We start from the raw sequence: 16,396 nt of genomic DNA, 5'->3' as shown, positions 1-16,396 counted from the left end.
ATTGATGAAAAATTATGCCTGCAGATTTCTTCCACAGTTGCAAACATTAAGACGTTGAAGCCAGATATGCTTGTCCCCATATGATACTGCCAGCTGACTGGGAATATCTGCTTCCCGTTCTTCTCACCTGAGTGCTATTGATTACAGCTTTTATGGATACACTCTACTCAACCTGAAGAGAAAGAGGAACATCTACTTATGGCACTCTGTTAAAGTTTTGAGAAACAGACCTCAGTTGTTTGGGACACCACCAAAGTCCATTAATTGCTAGGGATGGCACTGATTATATCAGGCTCTTAATAGTCCACAGTTTTGTTCAGCCGAATGACCTCTGCCAGGAACATGCAGAATCCGGTTCTGAGTTATTGCAACAGAACAGTGTTTCACTACTTTCAAGTCCTCTTAGGAAGAATTCCAAATTCTTGCAGCTGGCAGGCAGCCACGTGTTCCGGTTCCCTATCTCATTGTCAATCCTCAGGGGTTTCTTCTACATGCCTTAATTTTGGCAGTTTGCATTACTGCACAATTGTGCCTGCAGAGCTCTGCAGTGGTTGCAAGCACTCAGAAGTGGCAGCCATTTGTGCTTGTCCCCCAAGGATGCTGCCAGCTGACTGGGAAAATCTTCTTTCCCTTCTTCTCACCTGAGTGTAACTGGTTAGAGCTTTTGCGACTACACTCTCTTCACCCTGAGAAGTAAGTTGAACCTGTACTAATGACACAGTGTTGAAGTTTTGAGAAGCAGACCTCTGTTGTTTGGGACGCTACCATTGTCCATCCATTATTATGAGGGCACTTGATATATCAGGCGCTGATTATTCCACGGTTCTGTTCAGTCAAATGACCTCTGCCGGGAACACTCAGAATGAGATTCTGAGTTATTGCAACATAAAGGCATTTCACTACTTTTCAGGCTTCTTAGGAAGAAATCCAGAATCTTGCTTCTGTCAGTTCTCTAGGTGTTCCAGGTCAACTTCTCCATGTAAATCCTCCGTGGTTTCTTCAACACTGGTGAAGTTTGGCAAGGTTGCGAAGTTTGCATTGATGAACAATTGGGCCTGCAGACCTCTACCACGGTTGCAAACACTCAGACATGGCAGCCAGATATGCTTGTCCCCGTAGGACACTGCCAGCTGACTGGGAATATCTGCTTCCTGTTCTTCTCACCTGAGTGCTACTGATTACAGCTTTTACGGATACACTCTACTCAACCTGTGGAGTAATAGGAATCTCTACTTTAGGTATTCTGTTAAAGTTTTGAGAACCAGATCTCAGTTGTTTGGGACACGACCAACGTCCATCCATTGGTAGGGATGGCATGGGATATATAAGGCTCTAATATATCCACGGTTGGGTTCAGCTAACTGACCTCTGCCGGGAACACTCAGAGTGAGGTTCTGAGTTATTTCAACATAATAGCGTTTCACTACTTTCAAGACTTCTTAGGAAGAATTCAAGAATTTTGCTGCTGGCAGGCCTTCAGGTGTTCCGGTTTAACCTCTCCTTGTAAATCCTTGATCATTTCTTGTCCACCCATGATATTTGGCAAGGCTGTGCAGTTTGCATTGCTGCACAATTGCACCTGCAGAGCTCTGCCATGGTTGCAAGCATCTGAATGCTTGTCTCCGAAGGACACTGCTAGCTGACTGGGAATATCTGCTTCCCGTCTTCTCATCTGAGTGCTACTGATTACAGCTTTTATGGCTACACTCTACTCAACCTGAGGGGTAAGTTGAAACTCTACTTATGTCACTCTGTTAAAGGTTTGAGAACGAGACCTCAGTTGTTTTGGATGTGACCAACCTCCATCCATTGCTAGGGATGGCACTGGATATATCAGGCTCTTAATAGTCCACGGTTTTGTTCAGCCGAATGACCTCTGCCAGGAACATGCAGGATCAGGTTCTGAGTTATTGCAACAGAACAGCGTTTCAGTACTTTCAATTCTACTAATGAAGAATTCCAGATTCTTGTAGCCGGCAGGCTGCTATGTGTTCCGGTTTCCTATCTCATTGTCAATCCTCAGGGATTTGTTCTACATGCCTGAATTTTGGCAATGTTACTCAGTTTGCATTACTGCACAATTGCACCTGCAGAGCTCTGCAGTGGTTGAAAGCACTCAGAAGTGGCAGCCACTTGTGCTTGTCCCCCTACCATGCAGCCAGCTGACTGGGAATAACGCCTTCTCATTCTTCCCACCTGAGTGTTAGTGATTAGAGCTTTTATGACTACACTCTCTTCACACTGAGGAATAAGTGGAACCTCTACTTATGACACTTTGTTGAAATTTTGAGAAGCAGACCTCAGTTGTTTGGAACGCGACCACTGTCCATCAATTACTATGGACGGCACTGGATATATCAGGCTCTAATTGGTACACAGTTTTGTTCAGGTGAATGACCTCTGCTGGGAACACTCAGAATTAGGTTCTGAGTTATTGCAACAAAAGAGGGTTTCACTACTTTCATGGCTTCTTAGGAAAAGGCCAGAATCTTGATGCCGGCAGGCCTCCAGCTGTTCCGGGTTAACATCTCCTTGTAAATCCTTGATCATTTCTTGTCCACCCATGATGTTTGGCAAGCTTGTGCAGTTTGCATTGCTACACAATTGTGCCTGCAGAGCTCTGCCGTGGTTGCAAACATTCAGACATGGCAGCCAGATATGCTTGTCCCCGTAGGACACTGCCAGCTGACTGGGAATATCTGCTTCCTGTTCTTCTCACCTTAGTGCTACTGAAAACAGCTTTGACGGCTACACTCTACTCAACCTGAGGAGTAAGTTGAACCTCTACTAATGGCACTCTGTGAAAGTTTTGAGACCCAGACCTCAGTTGTTTGGGACGTGACCAACATCCATCCATTGCTATGGATGGCACTGGATATATCAGGCCCTAAGTAGTCCACGGTTGTGTTCAGCCTAATGACCTCTGCTGAGAACATGTAGAATCAGGTTCTGAGTTATTGCAACAGAACTGCATTTCACTACTTTCAAGTCTTCTTAGAGGACTTGTTCCGGGTTCATGTTTCCTTGTAATCCTCAGTGATTTCTTCTAAACGCCTGAAGTTTGGCAATGTTACTCAGTTTGCATTATGGCACAATTGTGCCTGCAGAGCTCTGCAGTGGTTGCAAGCACTCAGATGTGGCAGCCATTTGTGCTTGTCCCCCAAGCATGCTGCCAGCTGACTAGGAATATCTGCTTCCCGTTCTTCCCACCTGATTGTTACTGATTAGAGCTTTTACAACTACACCATCTTCACCCTGAGGAGTAATTTGAAACTCTCCTTATGACACTATGTTGAAATTTTGAGAAGCAGACCCAGTTGTTTGGGACACCACCACTATCTATCGATTGCTATGGATGGCACTAGATATATCTGGCCCTAACTAGACCTTGGTCCTATCAGCCAAATGACCCTCTGCCGGGAACATGCAGAATCAGGTTCTGAGTTATTGCAACAGAACATTGTTTCAGTACTTTCAAGTTTTCTTAGGAAGCATTCCAGATTGTGGCAGCTGGCAGGCCACAATCGGGGTTCATATCTCCCTGTAAATCCTCAGTGGTTTCTTCAAGGCACCTGAAATTTGGCAAAGTTACTCAGTTTGCATTACTGCACAATTGCACCTGCAGAGCTCTGCAGTGGTTGCAAGCACTCAGAAGTGGCAGCCATTTGTGCTTGTCCCCCAAGGATGCTGCCAGCTGACTGGGAAAATCTTCTTTCCCTTCTTCTCACCTGAGTGTAACTGGTTAGAGCTTTTGCGACTACACTCTCTTCATCCTGAGAAGTAAGTTGAACCTGTACTAATGACACAGTGTTGAAGTTTTGAGAAGCAGACCTCTGTTGTTTGGGACGCTACTATTGTCCATCCATTATTATGAGGGCACTTGATATATCAGGTGCTGATTATTCCACGGTTCTGTTCAGTCAAATGACCTCTGCCGGGAACACTCAGAATGAGATTCTGAGTTATTGCAACATAAAGGCATTTCACTACTTTTCAGGCTTCTTAGGAAGAAATCCAGAATCTTGCTTCTGTCAGTTCTCTAGGTGTTCCAGGTCAACTTCTCCATGTAAATCCTCCGTGGTTTCTTCAACACTGGTGAAGTTTGGCAAGGTTGCGAAGTTTGCATTGATGAACAATTGGGCCTGCAGACCTCTACCACGGTTGCAAACACTCAGACATGGCAGCCAGATATGCTTGTCCCCGTAGGACACTGCCAGCTGACTGGGAATATCTGCTTCCTGTTCTTCTCACCTGAGTGCTACTGATTACAGCTTTTACGGATACACTCTACTCAACCTGTGGAGTAATAGGAACCTCTACTTTAGGTATTCTGTTAAAGTTTTGAGAACCAGACTTCAGATTTTTTGGGATGCGACCAAAATCCATCAATTGATAGGGATTGCACTGAAAACATCAGTCTCTTAGTAGTCCACGGTTTTGGTCAGCAGAATGACTTCTGCCCGGAACATGCAGAATCAGGTTCTGTGTTATTGCACCAGAACTGCGTTTCACTACTTTCAATTCTTCTTAGGAAGAATTCCAGATTCTGGCAGCCGGCAGACTGCCATGTGTTCTAGGTTCATATATCCTTGTTAATCCTCAGAGGTTTCTTCTACATGCCTGCATTTTGACAATGATATTCAGTTTGCATTACTGCTGGGTTCCAAACATTCAGACGTGGCAGCCAGGTGTGCTTTTCCTCTTAAGACACTGCTAGCTCACTGGGAATGCCTGCTTACTGTTCTTCTCACCTGGGTGCTACTGATTACAGGTTTGACGGCTACACTCTACTCATCCTGAGGAATAATTTGAACCTCTACTGATGGCACAATATGAAAGTTCTGAGAACCAGACCTCGGTTGTTTGGGACGCACCCAACCTCCATCCATTGCTATGGGTGGAACTGGATATATCATGCTCTCAGTAGTCCACGGTTGTGTTCAGCCGAATGACCTCTGCCGGGAGAATGCAGAATCAGGTTCTGAGTTATTGCAACAGAACAGCGTTTCACTACTTTCAAGTCTTCTTAGGAAGAACTCCAGATTCTGGCAGCCGGCTGGACGCCAGTTATTCCGGGTTCATATCTCCTTGTAAATCCTCTGTGGTTTCTTCTAAACCCGTGAAGTTTGGCAATGTACTCAGTTTGCATTCCTGCACAATTGTGCCTGCAGAGCTCTGCAGTGGTTGCAAACACTGAGAAGTGGCAGGCATTAAAAAAAAGAAGTGGCAACCATTTGTGTTTGTCCCCCTAGGATGCTGCCAGGTGACTTGGAATATCTGATTCCTGTTCTTCCCAACTGAGTGTTACTGATTAGAGCGTTTACGACTACACTCTCCTCACCCTGAGTAGGAACTTGAACCTCTACTTATTACACTGTGTTGAAGTTTTGAGAAGCAGAACGCAGTTGTCTGGGACACGAATATTGTATATCCATTACTAGGGATGGCAATGGATATATCAGGCTCTAATTAGTCCACGGTTGTGTTCAGCCGAATGACCTCTGCCGGGAACACTCAGAATCAGTTTCTGAGTAACTGCAACATAAGAGCGCTTCACTGATTTCAAAGCTTCTTAGGGAGAATTCCAGAATCTTGCTGCAGCAGGCCTCCAGGTGTTCCGGTTTAACATCTCCTTGTAAATACTCGGGGATTTATTCAACACCCGTTAAGTTTGGCAAGGTTGAGCAGTTTGCATTTTTGCACAATTGCTCCTGAAGTGCTGTGCCTCGGTTGCAAACATTCAGACATGGCAGCCAGATATGCTTGTCTCCGTAGGACACTGCCAGCTCACTGGGAATATCTGCTTCCCGTTCGTCTCACCTGAGTGCTACTGATTACAGCTTTTACGGATACACTCTACTCAACCTGAGGAGTAAGTGGAACCTCTACTTATGGCACTATGTTAAAATTTTGAGAACAAGACCTCAGATATTTGGGACGAGACCAAAGTCCATCAATTCGAAGTGATGGCACTGGATATATCAGGCTCTAAGTAGTCCAGAGTTGTGTTCAGCCAAATGACCTCTACCGGGAACATGCAGAATCAGGTGCTGAGTTATTGCAACTGAACAGCTATTCACTAGTTTCAAGTCTTCTTAGGAAGAATTCCAGATTCTGGCAGCCGGCAGGCATCCTGGTGTTCCAGGTTCATATCTATTAGTAAATCCACAGTGGTTTCTTCTACACGCCTGAAGTTTAGAAATATTACTCACTTTGCATTACTGCACAATTGTGCCTGAAGAGCTCTGCAGTGGAGGCAAGCACTCAGAAGTGGCAGCCATTTGTGCTTGTCCCCCTAGGATGCTGACAGCTGATTGCGAATATCTGCTTCCCGTTCCTCCTACCTGAGTGTTACTGATTAGAGCTTTTACGACTACACTGTCTTCACCCTGAGGAGTAAGTTGAAACTCTACTTATGGCACTCTGTTAAAGTTTTGAGACCCAGACCTCGGTTGTTTGGGATGCGACTAACTCCTATCCATTGCTTAGGATGGCACTGCATATATCAGGCTCTAAGTAGTCCACGTTTGTGTCAGCTGAATGACATCTGCCGAGAACATGCAGAATCAGGTTCTGAATTCATGCAAAAGAACAGTGTTTCACTAATTTCAAGTCTCCTTAGGAAGAATTTCAGATTCTGGCAGCCAGCAGGCCGCCAGGTGTTCCGGGTTCATATCTCCTTGTTAATCCTCAGTGGTTTCTTCTACATGCCTGAAGTTTGGCAATGTTACTCAGTTTGCATTACTGCACAATTGTGCCTGCAGAGCTCTGCAGTGGTTGCAAGCACTCAGAAGTCGCTTTGTGCTTGTCCCCCTATGATGCTGCCAGCTGACTGGGAATATCTGCTTCCCGTTCTTCCCACCTGAGTGTTACTGATTAGAGCTTTTAGAACTACACTCTCTTTACCTGAGGAGTAAGTTGATCCTCTACATATGACACTGTGTTGAAGTTTTGAGAAGTAGACCTCAGTTGTTTGGTATGCTACTACTCTCCATCCATTACTATGGATGGCACTGGATATATCAAGTCTAATTAGTCCATGGTTGTGTGCAGCTGAATGACCTCTGCCAGGAACACTCACAATGAGTCTCTGAGTTATTGCAACATAAGAGTGTTTCACTACTTTCAAGGCTTCTTAGGAAGAATTCCTGAATCTTGCTGCCGGCAGGCCGCTAGGTGTTCCGGGTTAACATCTAATTGTAAATCCCCTGTGGTTTCTTCTACACAGGTGAATTTTGGCAAGGGTATGCAGTTTGCATTGCTGCAAAATTGCACATACAGAGCTCTGCCATGGTTGCAGACATTCATACGTGGCAGCCACATATGCTTGTCCCCATAAGACACTGCCAGCTGACTGGGAATATCTGTTTCCCGTTCTTCTCACCTGAGTGCTACTGATTACAGCTTTTATGGCTACACTATACTCAACCTGAGGAGTAAATTTAACCTCTACTTATGGCACTCTGTGAAAGTTTTGAGAACCAGACCTCAGTTGTTTGGGACTCGACCAACATCTATCCATTGCTATGGATGGCATTGGATATATCAGTCTCTAAGTAGTCCACAGTTGTGTTCAGCTGAATGATCTCTGCCGGGAACATGAAGAATCAGGTTCTGAGTTATACCAACAGGACAGCGTTTCACTTCTTTCAAGTCTTCTTAGGAAGTATTCCAGATTCTGGTATCCGGATGGCCGCCAGGTGTTCCGGGTCCATATCCACTGTAAAACTACAGTGGTTTCTTCTACACGCCTCAAGTTTGGCAATGTTACTCAGTTTGCGTTACTGCACAATTGTACCTGCAGAGCTCAGCAGTGGTTGCACACAATCAGAAGTGGCAGCCATTTGTGCTTGTTCCCCTAGGATGCTGCCAGCTGACTTGGAATATCTGCTTCACGTTCTTCCCACCTGAGTGTTACTGATTAGAGCATTCACGACTACACTCTCTTCATCCTGAGGAGTAAGTTCAACTTCTACTCATGACACTGTGTTGAAGTTTTGAGAAGCAGACCTCAGTTGTTTGGGATGAGACTACTGTCCATCCATTACTATGGACGGGACTGGATATATCAGACTCTAATAAGTCCACGGTAGTGTTCTGCCGAATGACATCTGCCAGGCATACTCAGAATGAGGTTTTGGGTTATTGCAACATAAGATCATTTCACTACTTTCAAGGCACCTTAGGAAGAATTCCAGAATCCTGCTGCCAGTAGGTCTCCAGGTGTTCCGGTTAAACATCACCTTGTTATATCCTCTGTAGTTTCTACTACACCCGTGAGGTTTGGCAAGGTTATGCAGTTTGTGTAGCTGCACAATTGCACCTGCATAGCTCTGCCAGGGTTTCAAACATTCAGACCTGGCAGCCAGGTATGCTTGTCCCCGTAGGACACGTCTAGCTGACTGGGAATACCTGCTTCCAGTTCTTCTCATGTGAGTGCTACTGAATACAGCTTTGACGGCTACACTCTACTCAACCTGAGGAGTAATTTAAACCTCAACTTATGGCACTCTGTTAACGTTTTGAGAACAAGACCTCAGTTGTTAGGGACCCAACCAACCTCCATTCATTGCTATGGAAATAACTGGATATATCATGCTCTAAGTAGTCCATGGTTGTCTTCACTACTTTCAAGTCTTCTGAGGAAGAATTCCAGATTCTGGCAGCCGGCACGCCGCCAGGAGTTCCAGGTTTATATCTCCTTATAAATCCTCAGTGGTTTATTCTAATCCCGTGAAATTTCGTAATATTACTCAGTTTGCATTACTGCACAATTGCACCTGCAGAGCTCTGCAGTGGTTGCAATCACTCAGAAGTGGCATCCATTTGTGCTTGTTCCCCTAGGGAGCTGTGAGCTGATTGGGAATATCTGCTTCCTGTTCTTCCCACCTTAGTGTTTCTGATTAGAGTTTTTAGGACTATGTTCTCTTCACCCTGAGGAGTAAGTTAAAGCTCTACTTATGGCACTATGTTGCAGTTTTGAGAAGCAGACCTCAGTTCTTTGAAATGCAAACTCTCTCCATCAATTACTATGGAAGGAACTGGATATATCAGGCTCTTATTAACCCACTGTTGTGTTCAGCCGAATGACCTCTGCAGGGAAAATGCAGAATGAGGTTCTGAGTTATTGCAACAGAACTGCGTTTCACTAGTTTCAAGTCTTCTGAGGAAGAAATCCAGATTCTGGCAGCCGGCACATCACCAGGAGTTCCGGTTTAACATCTCCATGTAAATCCTCTGTGATTTCTTCTACACCCATGAAGTTTGGCCAGGTTACTCAGTATGCATTGCTGCACAATTGTGCCTGCAGAACTCTGCTGTGGTTGCAAACATTTAGACGTGTCATCCAGATATGCTTGTCCCCTTAGGACACTGACAGCTGACAGGCAATATCTGCTTCCTGTTATTCTCACCTGAGTACTACTGATTACAGATTTTACGGCTAAACTCTACTCAACTTGAGGAGTAAGTTGAACATCTACTTATGGCACTCTGTGAAAGTTTTGAGAACCTGACCTCAGTTGTTTGGGACGTGACCAACATCCATCTATTGCTATGGATGGCACTGGATATATCAGGCTCTAAGTAGTAAATGGTTGTGTTCACCCCAATGACCTCTGCTGGGAACATGCAGAATCAGGTTCTGAGTTATTACAACAGAACAGTGTTTCACTACTTTCAAGTCTTCTTAGGAAGAATTCCAAATTCTGGCAGCCAGCAGGCCGCCATATGTTCCAGGTTCATATCTCCGTGTCAATCCTCAGTGGTTTCATCTACACACCTGAAGATTGGCAATGTCACTCAGTTTGCATTACTGAACTATTGTGCCTGCAGAGCACTGCAGTGTTTGCAAGCACTCAGATGTGGCAGCCATTTGTGCTTGTCTCCCTAGGATGCTGCCAGCTGACTGGGAATATTTACTTCCCGTTCTTCACAAATGAGTTTTACTGATTAAACTTTTTACCACTATACTCTTCTTACCCTAACGAGTAAGTTGAACCTCTACTTATGAAACTGTGTTGAAATTTTGAGAAGCAGACCTCAGTTGTTTGGGATGTGACCACTGTCCATCCATTACTATTGACGGCACTGGATATATCAGGCTCTAATTAGTCCACGGTTGCGTTCAGCCAAATGACCTCTGCCTTGAACATGCAAAATCAGGTTCTGAGTTATTGCAACATAAGAGCGTTTCACTACTTTCAAGTCTTCTTAGGGCGAATTCCAGAATCTTGCTGCCGGCAGGCCTCTAGGTGTTCCAGGTTAACATCTCCTTGTAAATCCTCTGTGGTTTCTTCTACTCCCGTGAAGTTTGGTGAGGTTATCCAGTTTGCATTGCTTCACAATTTTGCCTCCAGAGCTATGGCACGGTTGCAAACATTCAGTCGTGGCAACCAGATATGCCAGCTGACTGGGAATATCTGCTTCCTGTTCTTCTCACCTGAGTGCTACTGATTACAGCTTTTACGGATACACTCTACTCAACCTGAGGAGTAAGTTGAACCTCTACTTATGGCACTATGTTAAAATTTTGAGAACCAGACCTCAATTGTTTGGGACGTGACCAACGTCCATGTTTGCTATGGATGGCACTGGATATATCAGGCAGTAAGTAGTCCAGGGTTGTGTTCAGCCTAATGTCCTCTGGTGGGAACATGCAAAATCAGGTTCTGAGTTATTGCAATAAAACAGCGTTTCACTACTTTCAAGTGTTCTTCAGAAGAATTCCACATTCTGGCTCCCAGCAGGACGCCAGCTGTTCCGGGTTCATATCTCCTTGTAAATCCTCAGTGGTTTCTTCTACATTCCTGAAGTTTGTCATTGTTATTCAGTTTGTATTACTGCACAATTGCACCTGAAGTGCTCTACCACAGTTGCAAACACTTAGACTTGGCAGCAAGATATTCTTGTTCCTGTAGGACACTGCCAGCTGACTGGGAATATCTGCTTCCCGTTCTTCTCACCAGAGTGCTACTGTTTACAGCTTTTCAGTTCCACTCTACTCAACCCGAGGAGTAAGTTGAACCTTTACATATGGCACTCTGTTAAAGTTTTGAGAACCAGACCTCATTTTTTGGTATGGGACCAATGTCCATCCATTGCTATGGATTGCAATGATTATATCAGGCTCTAAGTAGTCCATGGTTGTGTTCAGCTGAATGGCCTGTGCCAGGAACATGCAGAATCAGGTTTGGAGTTATTGCAACAGAACAGTGTTTCATTACTTTGAAGTCTTCTTAGAAAGAATTTCAGATTCTGGCAGCTGGTAGGCGGCCTGGTGGTCTGGGATCATATGTCCTTGTAAATCCTCACTGGTTTCTTCTACATGACTGAAGTTTGGCAATGTTACTCAGTTTGTATTATGGCACAGTTGTGCCTGCAGAACTCTGCAGTGGTTGCAAGCACTCAGAAGTGGCAGGCATTTGTGCTTGTTCCCTTAGGATGCTGCAAGGTGACTGTGAATATCTGCTTCCCGTTTCTCCCACCTGAGAGTTAATGTGATTAGAGCTTTTATGAATGCACTCTCTTCACTCTGAGTTCGATGAACCCCTACTTATGGTACTGTGTTGAAGTTTTGAGAAGCAGACCTCAGTTGTTTGGGACGCGACCACTGTCCATCCATTACTTTGGACGGCACTGGATATATCAGGCTCTAATTAGTCCACCGTTGTGTTCAGCTGAATGACCTCTGCCGGGAACACTCAGAATGAGGTTCTGAGTTATTGCAACATAAGAGCATTTCACTTCTTTCCAGGCTTCTTAGAAAGAATTGCAGAAACTTGCTGCTGGCATGCCTCCAGGTGTTCCGGGTTAACATCTCCTTGTAAATCCTCCATGGTTTTTTCTACACCCGTGAAGTTTGGCAAGGGTTCGCAGTTTGCATTGTTGAAAATTGTGCCTGCATAGCTCTGCCGTGGTAGCAAACATTCAGACGTGGCAGCCAGATATGCTTGTCCCCAAAGGACCCTGCCAGGTGAATGGCAATATCTGCTTCCCATTCTTCTCACTTGAGTGCTAGTGATGAAAGCTTTCACGGCTACACTCTACTCAATCTGATTAGTAAGTTGAAATTCTACTGATGGTACTTTGTTAAAGTTCTGAAAACCAAACCTCAGTTGTTTGGGACGCCACCAAAGTCCATCCATTGCTATGGATGGCACTGGATATATTAGGCTTTAATTAGTCCACGGTTGTGTTCAGCTGAATGACCACTGCCGGGAACATGCAGAATCAGGTTCTGAGTTATTGCAACAGGACAGCCTTTCACTACTTTCAAGTCTTCTTAGGAAGAATTCCAGATTCTGGCAGCCGGCAAGACGCCAGGTGTTCTCGGTTCATATCCCCTTGTAAATCTTCAATGGTCTCTTCTACAGGCCTCAAGTTTGGCAAAGTTACTCACTTTGCATTACTTCCCAATTGTCCCTGCAGAGATCAGCAGTGGTTGCAAGCACTCAGAAGTGGCAGCCATTTGTGTTTGTCCCCTTAGGATGCTGCCAGCTGACTGGGAATATTTGCTTCCTTTTCTTCCCACCTGAGTGTTACTGATTAGAGCTTTTACGACTACACTCTCTTCACCCTGAGGAGTAAGTTGAACCTCTACTTATGACACTGTGTTGAAGTTTTGAGGTCTGCTTGACCTCAGTTGTTTGGGACATGGCCACTCTCCATCCATTACTATGGATGGCACTGGAAAATCAGGCTCTAATTAGTCCACGGTTGTGTTCAGCCAGATGACCTCTGCCAGGAACACTCAGAATGAGGTTCTGAGTGATTGCAAGATAAGAACATTTCACTACTTTCAAGGCTCCGTATGAGAATTCCAGAATCCTGCTACTGGCAGCCTCCAGGTATTCTGGGTTAACTTCTCCTTGTAAATCCTCCAGAGTTTCTACTACACCCATGAAGTTTTGGAAGGTTATGCTGTTTGAATTGCTGCACAATTGCGCCTGCATAGCTCTGCCTCGGTTGCAAACATTCAAACATGGCAGCCAGCTATGCTTTTCCCCTTAGGACACTGCTAGCTCACTGGGAATACCTGCTTACTGCTCTTCTCACCTGAGTGCTACTGATTACAGGTTTGATGGCTACACTCTACTCAACTTGAGGAGTAAGTTGAACATCTACTTATGGCGTTCTGACAACCAGACCTCAGTTGTTTGGGACACAACCAACCTCCATCCATTGCTATGGATGGCACTGGATATATCATGCTCTAAGTAGTTTATGGTTCTGTTCATCCGAATGACCTCTGCCGGGAACATGCAGAATCAGGTTCTGAGTTATTGCAACAGAACAGCGTTTCACTACTTTCAAGTCTTCTTAAGAAGAATTCCAGTTTCGAGCAGCTGGCAGGCCGCCAGGTGTCCCGGGTTCATATCTCCTTGCAAATCCTCTGTGGTTTCTTCTAAACCCATGAATTTTGCCAATATTACTCAGTTTGCATTACTGCACAATTGTGCCTACAGAGCTCTGCAGTGGTTGCAGGAACTGAGAAGTGGCAGCCATTAAAAAAATAGAAGTGGCAACCGTTTGTGCTTGTCCCCATAGGATTCTGCCAGGTGACTGGGAATATCTGCTTCCTATTCTTCCCACCTGAGTGTTACTGATTAGAACTTTTACCACTACACTCTCTTCACCCTGAGAAGTAACTTGAACCTCTACTTATGACACTGTGTTGAAGTTTTGAGAAGCAGAGCTCCGTTGTCTGGGATGCAATGATTGTCCATCTGTGACTATGGACGGCACTGGATATATCAGGCTCTAATTAGTCCATGGTTATGTTCAGCCGAATGATCTCTGCTGGGAACACTCAGAATAAGTTTCTGAATGATTGCAACAAAAGACGGCTTCACTAATTTCAAAGCTTCTTAGGGAGAATTCCAGAATCTTGCTGCCGGCAGGCCTCCTGGTATTCCGGGTTAACATCAAATTGTAAAACCTCAGGGATTTATTCAACACCCATTAAGTTTGGCAGGTTGTGCAGTTCGCATTATTGCACAATTGTGCCTGAAGAGCTCTGCCTCAGTTGCAATCATTCAGACATGGCAGCCAGATACGCTTGTCCCCGTAGTACACTGCCAGCTCACTAGGAATATCTGCTTCCTATTCTTCTCCCCTGAGTGCTACTGATTACAGCTATAACAGATACACTCTAGTCAACCTGAGGAGTAAGTTGAACTTCTACTTATAGCACTCTGTGAAAGTTTTGAGAACCAGATCTCAGTTGTTTGGAACACGACCAACGTCCATCCATTGGTAGGGATGGCATGGGATATATAAGGCTCTAATAAGTCCATGGTTGTGTTCAGCCAAATGACCTCTGCCGGGAACACTCAGAATGAGGTTCTGAGTTATTGCAACATAATAGCGTTTCACTACTTTCAAGGCTTCTTAGGAAGAATTCCAGAATTTTGCTGCTGGCAGGCCTTCTGGTGTTCCGGGTTAACTTCTCCTTGTAAATAGTCCTTGGTTTTTTCTACACCCGTAAATTTTGGCAAGGTTACAGAGTTTCCATTGTTGCACAATGGCGCCTACAGAGCTCTACCGTGGTTGCAAGCATTCAGATGTGGCAGCCAGATATGCTTGTCCCCGAAGGACACTGCTGGCTGACTGGGAATATCTGCTTCCAGTTCTTTTCATCTGAGTGCTACTGATTACAGCTTTTATGGCTACACTCTACTCAACCTGAGGAGTAAGTTGAAACTCTACTTATGTCACTCTGTTAAAGGTTTGAGAACGAGACCTCAGTTGTTTAGGATGCGACAAACCTCCATCCATTGCTAGGGATGGCACTGGATATATCAGGCTCTTAATAGTCCACGGTTTTGTTCAGCCGAATGACCTCTGCCAGGAACATGCAGAATCAGGTTCTGAGTTATTGCAACAGAACAGCGTTTCACTACTTTCAATTCTTCTTAGGAAGAATTCCAGATTCTTGTAGCCGGCAGGCTGCCATGTGTTCCGGGTTCCTATCTCATTGTCAATCCTCAGGGGTTTCTTCTACACGCCTGAATTTTGGCAATGTTACTCAGTTTGCATTACTACACAATTGCACCTGCAGAGCTCTGCAGTGGTTGCAAGCACTCAGAAGTGGCAGCCACTTGTGCTTGTCCCCCTACGATGCAACCAGCTGACTGGTAATATCGCCTTCTCACTCTTCCCACCTGAGTGTTAGTGATTAGAGCTTTTATGACTACACTCCCTTCACACTGAGGAATAAGTGGGACCTCTACTTATGACACTTTGTTGAAATTTTGAGAAGCAGCCCTCAGTTGTTTGGAACGCGACCACTGTCTATCGATTACTATGGATGGCACTCGTTATATCAGGCTCTAACTGATCCACAGTTTTGTTCAGGCGAATGACCTCTGCCGGGAACACTCAGAATGAGGTTCTGAGTTATTGCAACATAAGAGAGTTTCACTATTTTCAAGGCTTCTTAGGAAGAAGGCCAGAATCTTGATGCCGGCAGGCCTCCAGCTGTTCCGGGTTAACATCTCCTTGTAAATCCTTGATCATTTCTTGTCCACCCATGATGTTTGGCAAGCTTGTGCAGTTTGCATTGCTGCACAATTGCACCTGCAGAGCTTTGCCGTGGTTGCAAACATTCAGACATGGCAGCCAGATATGCTTGTCCCCGTAAGACACTGCCAGCTGATTGCGAATATCTGCTTCCTGTTCTTCTCACCTTAGTGCTACTGAATACAGCTTTGACAGCTACACTCTACTCAACCTGAGGAGTAAGTTGAACCTCTACTTATGGCAATCTGTGAAAGTTTTGAGACCCAGACCTCAGTTGTTTGGGACGTGACCAACATCCATCCATTGCTATGGATGGCACTGGATATATCAGGCCCTAAGTAGTCCACGGTTGTGTTCAGCCCAATGACCTCTGCTGAGAACATGTAGAAACAGGTTCTGAGTTATTGCAACAGAACTGCGTTTTACTACTTTCAAGTCTTCTTAGGAGGACTTGTTCTGGGATTATAACTCCTTGTAAATGCTCATTGGTTACTTTGACACTCCTGAAGTTTGGCAATGTTACTCAGTTTGCATTACTGCACAATTGCGCCTGCAGAGCTCTGCAGTGGTTGCAAGCACTCAGAAGTGGCAGCCATTTGTACTTGTCCCCCTAGGATTCTGCCAGATGACTGGGAATATCTGCTTCCTCTTCTTCCCTCCTGAGTGTTACTGAAATCACTGAGTGTTACGAAATCACTCGCTTCATCCTGAGGAGTAAGTTGAACGTCTACTTATGACACTGTGTTGAAGTTTTGAGAAGCAGACCTCAGTTATTTGGGACGCGACCACTGTCCATCCATTACTATGGATGGCACTGGGTATATCAGGCTCTACTTAGTCCACGGTTCTGTTCAGCCGAATGACCTCTGTCTGG

Source organism: Dipodomys merriami, unplaced genomic scaffold, assembly GCF_024711535.1.
Source record: "Dipodomys merriami isolate MVZ:Mamm:240054 unplaced genomic scaffold, mDipMer1.0.p SCAF_45, whole genome shotgun sequence".
NCBI classification, from domain to species: domain Eukaryota; kingdom Metazoa; phylum Chordata; class Mammalia; order Rodentia; family Heteromyidae; genus Dipodomys; species Dipodomys merriami.
The sequence above is the reverse complement of the archived record's forward strand: the minus strand, read 5'-3'. Positions refer to the sequence as shown.